This window comes from Lactuca serriola, chromosome 5 (assembly GCF_051521515.1).
Source record: "Lactuca serriola cultivar US96UC23 chromosome 5, Lser_US96UC23_V15, whole genome shotgun sequence".
NCBI lineage: Eukaryota > Viridiplantae > Streptophyta > Magnoliopsida > Asterales > Asteraceae > Lactuca > Lactuca serriola.
The window spans coordinates 237318054-237334972 of NC_136412.1; the positions used below are offsets into that span (position 1 = coordinate 237318054).

A 16919-nucleotide genomic window follows, 5' to 3' on the forward strand; every position below is an offset into this window, starting at 1 on the left:
GACGGCGGAAACGTCCGGAGGCTTGTGCGTGACTTCATCTTGAAATATCATTCCAGTGTATATTATTGAAACACAACATCATCATCATCATCATCATCATCACACATGTAATATAACAACATTCACTGTTTACATCGAGTATTGTATTTGAATATTACATGCCAAAATAGTAAGAGTATGATGAAACAAAATATAACACAATATCCATTAGTTTGATTCGTTCATCCTGCTTCAACGGTTTCCTGAGAATACAAGTTATTTTGAAAAACGGTTAACATAAAAATGTTGGTGAGTTCATAAGCATGTTTGTGAAAATGATTTGTATAACTTCAAAACTACCAAAAAATCTGATATTTTCTGCAAATTGTTTAGAATGTTTGTGTCATATCTTGTATTAATGCATGTTTGTTTTTGTTTATTTGATTAAAAGGGGTAAAGAGAACGTATAGGGAATGTAATGAGCATGTAAATAGAATGTTTCCAGACAACCCGATGTTGCCTGTAAAAGAGAAAGCAACCATACCAACCCCCACGGTTGAGTACCAGTACGAGAATGGTTCCGAGTAATCCAAGAGAAAAGAGAAAGGTCTTCCGTAAAATTCATAACGTTAGTTCCTCTAAGTGAGCCGTCATAACCATACTAAATAATGACAATTTCGCCTGTCTTGGCGTTGTTGGACGCCAGTTTTGATTTTTGATTGTAAGGTTTTTGTCACCCTAGATTGAGTTAGTCTAACTGTAGCGAACAGCTCAGGTGTGGGGTGTCATCCCCGTATAGATGTATACACAAATCCCCGCTCTCCCTCCAAGAGACTCTGGTTATAACTACAGGCTACGATCGTACACTTAATAGGTGCTAACCGACAAAACTCACTAGATCCTTAATCGAATTTACGCGAAGAAAGGTATAATCTCATTCCAGGCCCAATGAACCATGTAAGTGAACTACTAAGGCATCGATAAACATGTAAATCATTTAAAAGCCCAAATTGGAATGCAATTATATAACATGGGCCCGAAATATATATGAAAGGACAACTAAGGCCCATTTCACATGTAAGGTATTTACAGGCCCAAATAGCACACAAATAGTATCCAAGGTCCGTCGTACATGTTAATGGGTCAATGAGGCCCAATAAACATATAAATAATATACAGGACCTATCACACATAAAAATGGGTCACTAAGGCCCAATAATCTAGAAAGTGATCAAAATAATTCGTCTGTTAGTTATCGTTGGTTTTGGTTCAAGTATTTACTAAAATAACAAAAGAAAGAAGAACACATATAAAACTCATTCTCAGTCCCAATAAACATGTAAGTGGACCACTAAGGCCCACTATACGTGTCTATTATTTCCAGGCTCAAAGGAATATGAATCTCTATCCTAAGCCCAATATACATGTAAAAGGACACTAAGGCCCACTAAACATGTATATTATTTTCAAGCCCGATAAGGATATGAATATCGTTTTTAACCCGTTTGCTATTGTTTTGTTTATTTTAGCTTGATTATTTACAAAGTTGATATAAAAAGCCCGCTTTTTGTAAAAATGACGTTTTTGGCCCAATAAGCCAAAAATTTATAATTAAGGCCCAAATTTTGTAAGAATCACTTTTTAGTCTCCATTTTGTTCAAAACTTGTGTTGATGACTAGTTTGTGGTAAAATTAACATTTTAAACCCATTTTTATCAAAATATCATTTTTGGCTTGATTTTTGTGGAAATACACATTTTTCTGGTTTTGGGCTTTTCCGACCTAGTTGTTGGAAAACAATGGCTTATGGAAGATGACAACTTACCAATATGGGTGAAAATTTGATGAATTCCTCTTGAAACATCCACAAACTTGCAAAAATATGGGGGAGATGGAGGAGTTCTTATAGAGAGTGTGAAATGAGAAAAGATGGTGATGGTGTTGGGGCCGAGAATTTTTAAGGAGGAAGGGAGGAGGATAAGTTGGGCATTACATGGGGGTTTTGGGAATTTAGCCTAGATACATGGGATTGGATGCTTGGATTACCTCTAGACAATAAGGAGGTGGCAACTCACAAATCACCCCTTTGTCATATTGTCTCTCTTCTTTTTTTTGTATTATTGTTGTTGGGCCGAGATTGGGCCAAAAGAAAATGAATTGAGATACGTTTGGGCCCTATCTTGACTTAGTTCGAAATTATGAGGCCCAATTAATATTTTTCGACCCATTGGGCTCTTAAGGTGGTTCACGGCCCAAGATGGTACAAAGGAATGAGTTTGTGGTCCATTAAGGTTAATTAATTTATTTATGGCCCCACAAGACCCGTTAGAGATAACTAGTCCATTTTAGGTCCACTAAGGGTAAAATGAACCATTTTAGGCCCATATGGCCCAAAAGGTTGAGTTTTATGAGTGTGGGTCCATTTAGAACCCAATTAGGGTCCTTAGGCCCAAAATAGTTCAAGTTGAAGGTTTATTGGTCCATTAGGCCCAATAAGAGAATCCTAGTCCATAATGAACTTGAACCGGGATGTCTAGGGTTTTCAACTCATTGATGAACATATGAGATGTATTTGAACGAGAATAGAGTATATGCTTTTATAATGGATGATGTTTACAAGGGAATAGAATTTCCTAGCAAAATCCCAGTTGTGTAATTTTGACAAGGCACATTTAGAAGCACCTCTTTGTTGAGATAAGGTTCAAGATGATTTCCATATCTGTCAACAAATAAACTTCTTAGTTCGCACATTTCTGGAAGATCGGGAAAGCTTGTTGCAGAAAACATCAAAGTGAAGATAGCTTCGTGGTATTCCTCATGGCATTCCCTACAGGTGATTGAGAATTGGTTTGAATTAGAATATCAAATGAAACTTTGAAGGTCTAAAAAAGTAAATCTTTTACCTCTATTTGGCCATGGCCGAGAGATAATTTAAAATGAGCGAGCATGATTGTTCTATGAATTTATAACTTGATGACAGATTATGTTCAACATATATATGTCCAACTTGTTACCATCAAATGAAAAGAAATAGAAGTATTTTAAGATAATATAGAGAAAAGAACAATCCTAAAAAAAATTCAGTAATATGAAAAGGCAATCGGCTTAGTAGTGTAAGATCAACAGCACCTAAATGTTCATAAGATGAAGAAGAAAATCTGAACGATGGAGGAGTTGATGGCGTTGATGTTAAGCTGTAGGCTTTCGCAGAACTACACGATCTTGAATCTAATGAACTTGACAACTGATTCGACCAAGAAGACGCTCAAAATTCTAAAGGAATATAGAGAAAAAAGGACTGGACTAAAGCCATAAATCACAAAATTGATCAATGATTATGGATCAAACAAATTACTAGAGATCCCGAATCTCAACTACTAATCAAGTTTAGCTACAAATTAAAAACAACTTGGTAGTAAGGAATAAGCATATCGAATAGAATCTATGATAGGGTCTCTTCCTTTTGATTCTAAAAACAGACACCCTATCGGATGAAGAATTCTAACAACGAAATTGATATTGAAAATGATATGTCAAAAGAAAAAAAAAAGGAAAAAAGAAAGAATGAAGAACATAAATTGATTACACAAATGCACTATTGGAAGATAAGAAATTTTGAATTTGGAAGTAAAATCAAGACAAACTAACCGTATTCCTGGAAGCGTTTGAAGAGGTGATGCGAATTTGGGATATGTTTTTTGGCACGATTGAAGTAAAAAGGAATGGTTTTTATGTTTCTTTAGGTTACAATTGAGAGGGAGAGAGAGAGAGAGAGAGAGAGAGAGAGAGAGAGAGAGAGAGAGAGAGAATGAAAGAAGAGAGAATCATGTAACAGTGATTGAATATTGTAACGGTGACTGAATAACCTTGGATGATGTCAGCAATCAATCTGATGGTGAAAAATTAAGGATTGAAATATAATGAATGATTATGATTTCTTAAGATTAGAATTTAAGTTTCTCTTTTAATAATATTTAGAGATTAGTCCCATGTAATTTTCACTTCCATGACTTTAGTTTGAGATCATTTATTTAATCGAGATTCATTTATGACCGTGGTTTTTAGGTTAATTTAATACATTTGTAACCGTTATGATTTCACTTTGAGATCGACAATTTGGATCAAATTATAAATGTCAAAGGGTTTCATTCATTTGAATTTGAATAAATGTAGATTCATTTGTTTACAAATAATCTTTTACTACGAAAAACCTAAGTGACATGGTAACTTTTCGAAATTTTAAGATTCAAATATTATTTTTTATTATTATTATTGATTTAATGTTTACTTCCCAAGGTCCAAATGATGTTGTTATCAGTATTGATGGATTAACCGAGTTTCGTGCGAAGGATATGCCTTGGATAAACAATTACACCTTGTTAACACCTTTTTCATCCTTTGTTCCTTCAATGTTCCAGATTTCTCCTTTTTTACTAGCCGATCAGTTGACTCGAACCGAAATCGAAAGTGTTAATTACTTTATCAAGGCTCGAGTCAAATTTCAAACTTATGGGTACTCAATTACATTGACCAGGTATGTAAAAAAAGATAGACAAATAAAAATATATATATATATATATAATTTTATAACCTTATTGTGAAAACCAAAGAAAAATAAAGAGTAAATTAAGGTCCCTATGGTTTTGGGTAATTTGTATGTTTGGTCCCTAACTTATTTTTTTAACTTGGAAACTCCATATTGTTGGTTTTTGTTACGCGCTTGGTCAATGTCTTACCTAAAAAAAACTATTCTTTAAATAGGGACAAACAATGAGGGTAAGGTAAGGTGAGTGAGGTGGGGTTGGGGTGTGTTTATTTAAATAAATTAAAAAAATCAAGGACAAAATAGTATTTTTAGATAAGACACAGACCAAATGCGTAACAAAAACAAACAGTAGGGACCTTCCGAGTTAAAAAAATAAGTTAGGGACCAAAAATACAAATTACCCTAAACCATAGGTACCATTCGTGTAAGTTACTCAAAAATAAATGTACTCACTTAACTTTTTGGTATATAGTGATTAGTGAATATTTAATCAGATGGTATAAGAGCTTTCAATACATCATTGGTGGAACTTTGCGCTGAAAATTACAAAATCTCTAATGCAATGAAGTTCCCAACAACTAAAACTACAAATATCAGCACCCTTTATTTGGTTGACCTCCAGGTAGGCGGTAGCTCTTTCCACTTCAAAGAACTTAATGCAAGACTCTTGTCTACAAAAGCATGATAAACCTCATTAACACACACATAATTTAAATGAGCAAATATGTATATTAAAAAAAAAACATCAGATTATTGTTCTTATATGAAATAACATAGTTTTTGTAATCATATACAAACAACACATTAAATCCCTCAAAAACTTTTATCGTCTAGAATCCGATTTTCCAACAGAAGAAAGCATAAGCCTCAATTCCTTCACATGGTTACTCATTCCATTCATATTGTAAGCTTTAATCATAGTTCTATACCTAATCTTATCAGGTTCACACCCTTTACTTTCCATCATCACCAACACCCCCCCTTCATTTCCGCTAAGCATCCCATCATACCATAAGCATCCACCAAACAGTTAAAAACACAGTATCAACCATCACATCCGAACTTTTAATATACCGTAATAGCCCCCGATCTTTTCCTCTTTGCCATTTTGCGCATAACCTCATACACCTGCATGATTTGGGTTCAAAAACAATACTAACTATCATCTTATTATATAACTTTTGATACCTCTTAATAAACTTATCAAAAGGAGGGCAAATTTGGAATTTTACATGTTCCCACTCATTGTCATTGATTATAGCGATCTACTTTAAAATTACATTGCTATTTTACAATACAAGTTATTTAAAACAGTTTCTATGTGAACAAGACATATGCTATGAGCTAACCATTGTGTATAATCAATAATAAGGTCCAAATTTAAGACTCTATAGTCTTGACATATCTCCTTAACAGAACTTGTGATTACGTAACCTCGCCTAAATTAACAGAAATTATGTCAACCATTCTAATCAACAAAAACGAATTAATAATTCTCTAAAATTGTGAATCTGTGATGTTAAGTTGTTAACCATTTCAATCAATAAAAACGCAGAGAACCATAATATTATTGAGTATGAATCAGAATCTAAACACATAGAACCTACAACTTTGATATCTAAACGAATTAATAACAGATTGATGGCGTATTAGCTTTTATCAGAACATAACATACCTTCCTAATCAACGACGAAGCTGTAAGCTGGAAGAGGAGCTGTTGCAGGTGGAGGCGGTGCTATTGCAGGCGAAGGAGGAGCTGCTGTAGGCGGAGGCGGCGAACGGCGAGGTGTATTCGGACTGTCGGAGGGTGCGTCTCAGACTTACGAGTTACAACAGTGAATATTGAAGAATGAAGATTGAAACAACGTGTGAGAAACAACCGTGTTTGCGTGTTGCGATTAGGCTTCTTCATTCACTCGTTTGGACGTTACTTTCTCAATTGGCATTTGGGCTCCATTTTGGCATTTAGCAGTTACAAATTAAGATTGGGCTGGACTTGGAGTTGTTAAATATTATGGGTTGTAATTTTATTAACTAATATATATATATATATATATATATATATATATATATATATATATATATATATATATATATATATATATATATATATACTCTACAGTCTGGTCCGGTTTTTATACGGTTTGAAATCTTAAAAATTATAAGTCTACGGTTTTAAAACCGCAAGCCAAACCGTAAAGAAATATATAAACCGTAAAACCAAACTGATGACCGGTTTGGCCGGTTTCACGGTTTCAAACCGAACCGTGATCACCCATACCTTCTACTAAGCCATTTCCTCTGCTCCTTTTGCTACTGTACCGATACTATAGAGTTCTTGCATTCTTCAATCATGTTTTCCTCTCCTACAACCGATTGAAGGTACAAATTATTTGGCTTCTTATCAAACCATCATTTTTGTAAAGATTGAACTCGATTTGTAGGATGTGTTGCCCTCAACTCCCTAATTTTTTGAGAAATTGTTCAAGATATCCACACAGATAAACTAACATTCGTTAAAAATGGTTAACGAATGTGAATATTGATTTCCAATTTTATGATTTCTAGGTTTTAATGTGTGTGTGTGAGAGACGAAGCGCGGAATGATTGACGAACCGATAACCGGTCTTTCTCATTTTAGTAGAAATAAAACTCATCTTTATTTTCTTATCAATTACTTCTCCCTCCTATAAAAAAACATTACATATATGGTCTCTTTAAAAAAAAAATCATTTTCATATATGGTCCATGTTTCACAAAAAAATTATAAAATCATTAAACCTAAAATTTATATGAAATGCCTTTGTTTGACAACTATTTACAAAACAAAAACAAAAAAAAGTTACAAATTTGGTTTTAACTGCATACATATATATATATATATATATATATATATATATATATATATATATATATATATATATATATATATATATATTTGTTCTAAGGATAAATCTGACTTTTTCAATTTAATATCCAAAAATAAAAATATGATTTAACACCATTTGTGTTACTGCTATATTACCACATGTTATTATATTAATTTTTCAATTAAGTTTCATAACTTTCTATTAAAATTTATAAAGGTGAACAAAAGTTAGTATTATTATCTTTTAATTATATTTATTAAGGAATAATATATCAAGACACATTAATAATATAGCCATCCCGACTTATAAATTATTTGTAAATAACAGTTGTACAATTTACGTATTCTTTTGAACATCTTCTGATTTGGCTAACATATTCAAAGACAAGATTCATGCAAAATAATCAAGTAAATGTTTGCTAAAAATAAATTTGATTCGTATATTTTTCTAATAGATTTGCTAAAAAAATATAAATTAACTGATAAGCTGTAACTTAAAACTCATATGATATTTATTTAACTTTAATTTAAAATGTCATTTAATTATTAAAATATCATTTTATATATTATGGTAAAAGAATTTTATAAGTTAATTTGGTTATATATCATTATAAAATATTATAAAATATGAAAACTTTTAATTAATTTATACCTAAACAACATCATAAATATCTAAATATCGTCAAAACATTTTTAATAATTATTTACAATCACACCTTATAAAATTAAATACAAATAATATAAATATGTAAATAAATAATTGTTTAAAAAAATGATTTTTTGCCATGTTTTAGAACTAGCATTTATTTTCTATTTGATCATCATTCAATTCGTGACTTGAAGTTTATTCGAATTACAATAGCTATCAATCGTCTGTAATCCTTACTTTTAAATTGTTAATTTTATTTTTAACTTTATAAAATCATAATTTTCTAACATATTTTCAAATACAAATTGTCGATCGGATATTCAAACCATTATACTTTCGTAGTTTCAACCAATCATTATATCATTTTGAACTTAATAACAAAACATCTATATTTACAAATTATTAATTTTTTTTTTTTTATCATGGCTTAATAATTACCTTATAATTAAATTAAAATTATTTTTACCTTTCTAATACGTGGTGTCTACGAGTTATAACCTAACATATATATATATATATATATATATATATATATATATATATATATATATATATATATATATATATATATATATATATGGCTAGGTTATAATGTGCATGTCATGTATTGTGTGGTCGTAATGACAATTCTGAACCAATAAATGAATAGAATGAATGATCATGATTTGAGGGTCTATGATATTACTATGGTCTATAATAACATAAATTTTAGTACAAAGGTATTTTAGTCACTTACACTACATTTAAAAAAGGAAATTTCGGATTTTAAGGGGTTATTAACTCTATTAATGTTCAAAATCTGATTCCAATATATAATAATTATTTTATTTTGGACCATTCTGATAGAATATGTTTATGAGTATTAACAAAAGTAATGATATTATTGAAGCATAAAAGAATACATATTCTAACAGAATACATATTTTGACAGAATGAACTTCTAGAATAACAAATTCTTGAACCATCAATTGAAGAATAAAAGCAAAAATTACATTAATTCTTATATAATACGAGTAACAATTGCTAAGAATTACATTTGTTGTTAAATAATAAAAATAAAAACACTTTCAAATCGGAAAAAAGACATCAAAATCTAACAAAGACACTAATACATTCTAAATGAATATTGCTGCTAAGAATCACTTTCAATTTTGTGGTCCGTTCTTCGGGCTTCAACTTCTGTGAAACCAAATCCAATTGTAGTTTAGAATCCAATAATGCATAACAAATGAAAAATAAAAAACTAAGTTCTATTGGAAAAATATGCGGACTTATGAAATGCACCAATACCAAGAATCAAAAATTGTAGAAAATGCATAAATGGAAATATCCATATTCCATTCCAACATAATTGAAATTCGTGATTCCATTCCGACATAATTGGAATTCAAGATTCAATTATGGCTGAGTTACCCATCACCATTATTATATATCAATGTAAAATGGAAGTTTATAATGTTAAACAAACCAAGAAAATGGAATGTAAGATGTAAGAAAGTAAAAGAAATATAAAAATGGAAATAAAATGTTTTCTAAAAAAATAAAAGCAACATGGCACTGGTTATTTCAAAGGACAAATCACCAAAAAAAAAATTACTTTGTATGTGTGCTTGATCATTTAAGAGTTGTAATATTACAGTTCAAAAAGATGCTAATTCCACTATCGCATTAACAATTTGCATAACTATGTTTTAAAAAATCATGGACCTGACGCAGGGACGTGTGATATAAAAAATTTGAAAATTGAATTACCTTAATCCTCTATGAGACATGATAAATGATTGAAATCGTAAATTTGTGAATTGAATTCACACATCAAGAACCTTGAATTAGAATCCCTAAGAAATCGTCCTAGATCCAGCCTTGATTCAGACTTTCAAGATCGTCGCCATAATATTTTTTTCCATGGTTACCTGTAGTGAGCCCAATGACAATATTACTGTATTGGTCAAGCTTAATTATTCTAAAATATGATTTAGATCACCGGCGATCAGGGTGTGTCAAGGTCGAAGTTAGTTTGTAAGGTGTCAAAATTGTAATGTTATTTTACAAAGGCATTGTATGTCGAATATGAATGTTTAGTCCTTTGTAAGTTTCCGTATGCTTTGTTGTTCTCCTATAAATATAGGGGTTACTTAGAGTTAGATAAGAGTTTTTGGGAAGTCTGCCTTGTCTATTCACTCTTTGTAACCTCGAAGCATAATTAAGCTGAAACAAGATCTTATTCAATATTCTTATTTTTCATAACTCTGATTCTATATTCATTACTCGATTTAATAGTTCATCAGTTGGTATCAGAGCAGGAATCATATCTCTGTGATCTGATTTTCATTCTGAATCAAAAGGTTTTTGAATCACTTACTGGATTCAAAAATTTCCGCACCTTTTGTTTTGAAAATCGCTATTGATCTACAGTTGTGATTTGATTCTGCAACTGAATAGTTGAATCGAGTGTTCTGTTTGAAATCTCTAATCGTTTCAGCTATTCGTTTTCAAAAACTCTTAAGTTTTTCTGAAAAATTCATCCGTACATTCATGGCTAATTTCAAATTGAACTCAATGACATCATATTCTCATCTGCTAGGATCTTCAACTAAGATTCCTCTTCTCATCCTTAAATACTATGATAAGTGGGCCGATCGCATGCAAGACTACTTAAACGGGCTGGATAAGGAGCTCTGGTCATGTGTTTCTGGAAATAGTACTCTTCCATCAAATGTTCAAGCAATTGGATCTTCATCTGGAACTTTAAGTGTTAATGAACAATCTGATAGGCTGAAGAAGCTTGAGAAAAGATGTATGAGAGAATTGCGTGGTTCATTGCCTCCGGTTGTGTACATCTATGTCAGAAGTTGTACAACTGCAAAATATATCAGGAACAATCTCAAAGAAAAGTTTCAAGGAAGTGAAAAGACTAAGGTCAATTTTGTGAAACACTGCATGATTGAATTGAAAGAATTCAAACAGAGAGATGGTGAATCAATAGAAGATTACTATGATCGGTTGAACGAGCTAATCTACAAGTGTAACCGCCATGGAATTACTCGAACAACCATGGAGTTTAATTTGACATTCATCATGGGTTTGCGCAAAGAATGGAGGAATGTGACATTGATGGTGAAAACTCACCAGAGTTTCGATACTTCAACCCTTAATGACTTGTACAATCTACTTAAAACTCATGAAGGAGAAGTTAATGAAATTGTTGAAGAATAAAAAATGAGTATTGGAGGACCATTAGCTTTGATGTCAAAAGTTAATGAGAAAGAGTCAGTCGAAAAGGAAGATTATGATAATGAAGGATTTTTGGTTAATTCAGACGATGAAGCTGTTGCATTTTACTCGAATAATAGGGTAAAGAAAATTTTCAAGAAACCCTTTAATTCTAAGTCAAAAATTGGTGAGGGAAAAGGAAAGTTTGTGACAAAAGCAGGAGGGGAAGAGAAAAAGAAAAGTGATGTTAAAGAGGTAGAGCAGAAAGTTGAGAAGAAACTTAAAGGGGATTCGGAAATTCATTTCCACTACTGCCATGGAGCTAATCATATGGTGAGTTAATGTATGCTTCGTAAGGAAGATGAAAAGAAGAATAAGATCAAGGATGAAACATATTATATGGATCGTTTAGAAGAGGTTCGTGAAAAAATAAAGGGAATGTCATTGATTGCGAGAGGCGAAGGTGGGGATGATGGCACTTATTAGATATGGTCTTCAGGATCTGATGATGAAGAAATGTGTAATCCGACACATGGGGCCATGTTCGCACAGTTTAAGGAGGAAGAAGAAGAATTGGTGACTGGTCATTGCTTCATGACCAAATCAGGAGATAAATCACCCATGACCACAAATGTACATTCTATTCTTCAATCTTTTAATATTAAGTGCATATGATTCTAAACTAATTGCTTTTGATGATATTGTTGCTTATTTTGATACTTTGGTTATCTCTGCTAGTAACGAGGCTAAGAAATCAACTTCTCAGTTGCTAGAGGTTCAGAAGCAGTTAGATTTCAAGAAAATAAAAATAGAAAGTCTAGAGTTACGTATTAGAAATATAATGTGTGATAGAGATTCATTGAGTAGTGAAGTAAAATTGTTGTTAGCTCAAAGAAACATTTATTGTAATTCTACGAAAAGACTCTATGCAAAATTAACTGTTTTGCATTATTCATCAGATATAAGCAAGGAACAACATAGGAAGTTATTACCTTTTTTAGCTTACGAGAGAGAGAAGGTTGATAACATTTCTTATGATTGTGAGAAAACAATTGTTGAATTTGATAAAATACCTGACGATAGATATGCTTATGGAATTGTGAAAATTGATGAATATCTTGATGCAGATGAATTAGTTGATATTGTGAGTGATACCTTGACCAAAATTGAACAAATTAAAATTTTGAAAAGAACTGAGAATTCAACATCTGATTCTCAATTTAATTTTGCTGATATTGAAGATAATTTTGATAATATTAGCGAAATTAGTGATTTTGGGGATGTTGATTGTTTTCAATTATATGTCATTAATGTTGCATCTAAGTCTAAAGGAAAAGAAAAATGTAATTATTCGTTGGTTAAGATTGTCACTGACAAACCCTCAACTTCAAAAGTCTTTGATTTCGATCATGTGAGTCTCAAAGATAGTCAAACTGATAGTAGTGATGATGAAAGTGAGGATGAAGTTTCGAACAAACTATCATCAACAAGTAATGATTCGAAAGAAACAACAAGTTCATGAATTGTTGTTGATCGGGTGTATGGTGAAACTGAAAATTCAATAAGGTAATGACTGAAAAGGGTGCACATTATCTCGAAACTAATCAAGTGGTGTATCCGAACATCAAATGCTCAGATGATATTGTTTTTCCAAATCAAGTGTTTATGACAAAAGGAAATGTCGAAAGCATTAAACCAGACTTTAACAAGTTGGTTGAGGAAGATAACAAACAAACATCTCATGAAGGATTTTTTTGCAAATCAGAGTATTATCGAAAATAATCTCAAAAAGAATACATACACTTTTCAAAAACAAAAACCTCAAAGAAAATGGATTAAAAAACCAAAAGTTTCAAACGAAATTCCAAAACAAAATGAGGAGAAAACGAAACAATTTTTCAAAATCAACTCAAAAGAATTTAAAGATCAAATTGACAAGCTTTCGAAAGAGAATGACCTTTCAAAAAGACAAGCAAGAAATAAATTTTTCTGGCAAACTGTTGAGTCTCGAGAGAAACAAAACGGATTGACAAAGAAAACATCTAAAAAGACATAATTTAAATCAGTTAAAACTAAGTCTTTGTCAAACTCAGGCAATCAGAAAAATCCCGCTCAATTTAAGAAATCATTGTCTGAATCCATTTCACAAACTACATTTTCGAAAGATAAAACTCAATCTCATACATCATTTTCAAAAAATTTCAATCATTCATTACAGAAAGTTCAAAATCAAAATTTCACAAATCAATTTTCTCCTTATGCGCAAAGAAGATTTTAAAATGCAAATTTAAATCACACTCATCCACCAACTCAACCAAAGAATTTTCAATATCGATTTTCAAGAAACGAGAACGGCAAAAACAGTGTCAAAAATCGACAATTTGAGAAATTTCATCCTAAATCAAATATTAATTTCACTCCATAAAAACCAAATTTTCCAAATCCTTCTGGGAAGCAATATTCAAAAGTTTCATACACTAAGGGTTCGTTAAATGTGAAGAATGCTTGAAGGGAAAGGAAAGCTGTTTCAATCTCAAAATTTTTCCAAACAACAAATTCGAGAAGCTTATGAGAAATATGTGAATGATTCTTCAAACGGAAGTTCATCCTCAAAAGAATCAAATATTTCTGGGAAAACTTGGAAACCAGTTTCGAAAGACAGACATGTTTAGAAACAAACTGCGAAAATAAAGGCGAATGTCTGTGACAATCCCAAACCTTCGAAAACTTATGTTTTTGCTACTTTACCTAATGACGTCGACTTAATTGATACTTTCAAATTAAAAGTTCATGATTGGGTTTTAGGTTCTTCATTTTACTCAGTTTTCAAAGCTAATAACCAAGGATCCAAACAACATTGGGTACCTAAATTCTTTCATTAATTGCAGGTTTTGTGTGACGAGCAATATGATGATAAATGATACATTGATAGTGATGCTACGGGAATTTGTAGTACTCACTAGTCAGAGGTTGTTGTGATGCTACGGGAAGCCGTAGTACTCGCTAGTCAGAGGTTGTTGTGTGACGAGCAATATGATGATAAATGATACATTGATAGTGATGCTACGGAAAGTCGTAGTACTCACTGGTCAGAGTTTGTTGTGATGCTACGGGAAGCCGTAGTACTCGCTGGTCAGAGGTTGTTGTGATGCTACGGGAAGCCGTAGTACTCACTAGACAGTGGATTATTGTGATGCTACGGGAAGCCGTATTACTCACTAGTCATATGTGACATCCCCAAAATCACGGCCAGAAAAGACCGGTTTGTTTATGCTTTGTTTAAAAATCAGAGTTACATTTTAAATGAAAGTGTTGCGGAATTTGTCCCAAAACAAAAATATGATAAAGATTTATCAAAAGCATTTCCATAGAAATTTATTTTATTAAAAGACTCGGGATGTCATGTTCGTACAGATCAAAAGCATAAACAGTACAATATAAGCCTTACTACATTATTTCATATCTACAGGCCTATATCCGTAATCCCTCGTCCAAAACATCACACCTATGCTCATGCGCCACTACCTGTAATACATAAAACTGAGTGGGTCAGGCTTGGGAGCCTGGTGAGCACATAGGGTTTTCAACCCACAATAAATAAGTTTATTAATTTCATCGATCAACAATAACCCAATTACCCGTTCCCGTTATCCTCACTTTACGTCCCTAAACACCTATCATAAGGGACCTAGCCTAAGGATCATCATCGGGACGGACACTACTGCTAAGGGGATTCCTCAGCAATAAATGTCCTAAAGGCAACCATGTGGGGGATGGAGTACACCGGTGAACATATTGTTCACAAACACCTACAGGTTGCGAGCCTGCTAGTGTTCCACTGGACTGTCTAGAAGAGTCCGTGGTCGTCATCCATACTCCGCTAGATGACAGAATCAACAACATCAACATCGAGGCCTCTCATCATTTTATCACACATCACCTATTGCATCTACCCATGTTTTACCCCAACATTTTCGTAGATATAAAATACATATACAGTTTAAATCATTGAAAACATGTATAACAACGTTCATCTAGCATAGATAGCAAGTATTCAGATAATATGCACACATAGCACGTAATTTATATAAAATACTTCATATCTATGTGTAAGTTGAAAGTAACTATGCACTCACCTGTTAAGGTGATGATTCCAAAATCGGGCAGCGCTTGCTTCTAACGATTCTATTTTCCTTCGACGAAACCTAGCATTATTATCGCTAAATTTTAGTCTAATATTTACTGTGACCAACTATTAGTCTTAGTATTATTATTATTATATAAGCGTTAAACAATATTTTCCAACCACTATGTACAGACAGGGGCCAGACATAAAACACCGGAGGGCAGGACCATTTTGGCATATAACACTTCTGAAATCCAACAACCCTATGCGGCCCTTTAAACCAGATTCCCCGTACCGCGAGTAGTTAAAAAAAAATATTATAACGACACTTATATAAGTTATAATAATAGCTCAAATATTTATTATAAGTTCATAATAACAATACTAATTTTAAATATAAGCTATATTAAAATAAGGTAAGCATAACTTACTTACAAGGGGGTTTTAGCTAGGAGTCGGGCTCTGCAGGGGCAGAACTTCGTCGCTGAATCTTTCTAAGAAAGATTCGTGCAACGCTTCAGCGCTCACCTTACTATACTAAGCTACAGAAAGAGAAGTCGAATCACGAGGGACCGAAATGCTCGGGGGATAATGAGAGAAAGACTCTTGAATCAAGAGAATGGTGCAAGAAATATGAGAGCCCAAGGCTCTTATTTATACTAATTGAATTTTCAAAAACTACCCTCCATAATTACTTAATGACCTTTTAGTTATATAAACAACTAAACACCCTTCTATAATACTATTGTAAATGGATTTAATGATATTTGTACTAAACTAATGTCGAAAGAACTCAACATTAGTCTTATAATGACCGCATCGTCGATACCTTTCTAATGATATATACATATGTATATATATGTGTACGTATACATGATTTATACTTTATTTTAATACGTAAATATGCTATTATAATTTGTAACTCGTTCATACGAACTCCGTTTTTGACGTTCTTTATATCCACGCGTAGGTGAAGACGTACTCTACAACTTTCGTTTAGACTCCGTCGGCTAATTTTGACTTTATTTTTAAAGTTATATTTTTAACAAGCCGGGACATGATTGGTCTGTTTAAAATCTCATAACTTCTTCATACGAAGTCAGATTTGGGCGTTCTTTTTATCGATGTTCTTAGTTTAACATATTCTACGACTTTCGTTTAGATCACTAAGGCTAAATCTCGCTCTATCGTAAATTCACTATTCACGCTTCCTGGTATCGTGCCGGTTCTGTCGTGAAACTTCGACGGGTCATAACTTCTTCGTTATAACTCGGATTTCGGCGTTCCTTATATGCACGGAAACCTTGAGACATATTCTACAACTTTATGTAGAGATATCGGGTTTATCTCACACTTTAATTTTGACGCTCATTTTTATTCTTTATTAATTATACATTTATAATTAAATAATAAACACATATAATTCACATAATACTCAAATATTTCATCTTTATTACTTCAAAAAGAGTTACAAGAGTTGACCTAGACTATTACATTGACAAAAATGCTTAGCCCTGAAACCCGGGCGTTACATCAT

General features: G+C 32.4%; 2 long non-coding RNA genes across 3 annotated transcripts; both read right to left on the reverse strand.

The window, feature by feature from the left end:
• Positions 1–4954: 4954 nt before the first annotated feature.
• On the reverse strand, positions 4955–6433 carry LOC145053781 (uncharacterized). Its single transcript, XR_013684608.1, has 3 exons — positions 6201–6433; positions 5455–5653; positions 4955–5196 (listed from the first exon to the last, which is right to left on the reverse strand). It is a non-coding gene; the product is annotated as an uncharacterized LOC145053781 (long non-coding RNA).
• Positions 6434–14650: 8217 nt separating this feature from the next.
• Positions 14651–15964, reverse strand: LOC145051501 (uncharacterized). Of its 2 annotated transcripts, none has more exons than XR_013683660.1 (3): positions 15818–15964; positions 15393–15461; positions 14651–14781 (listed from the first exon to the last, which is right to left on the reverse strand). It is a non-coding gene; the product is annotated as an uncharacterized LOC145051501 (long non-coding RNA). The 2 variants fall into 2 exon arrangements; XR_013683661.1 differs by having other exon boundaries at positions 15814–15964.
• Between the last annotated feature and the right edge of the window lie 955 nt (positions 15965–16919).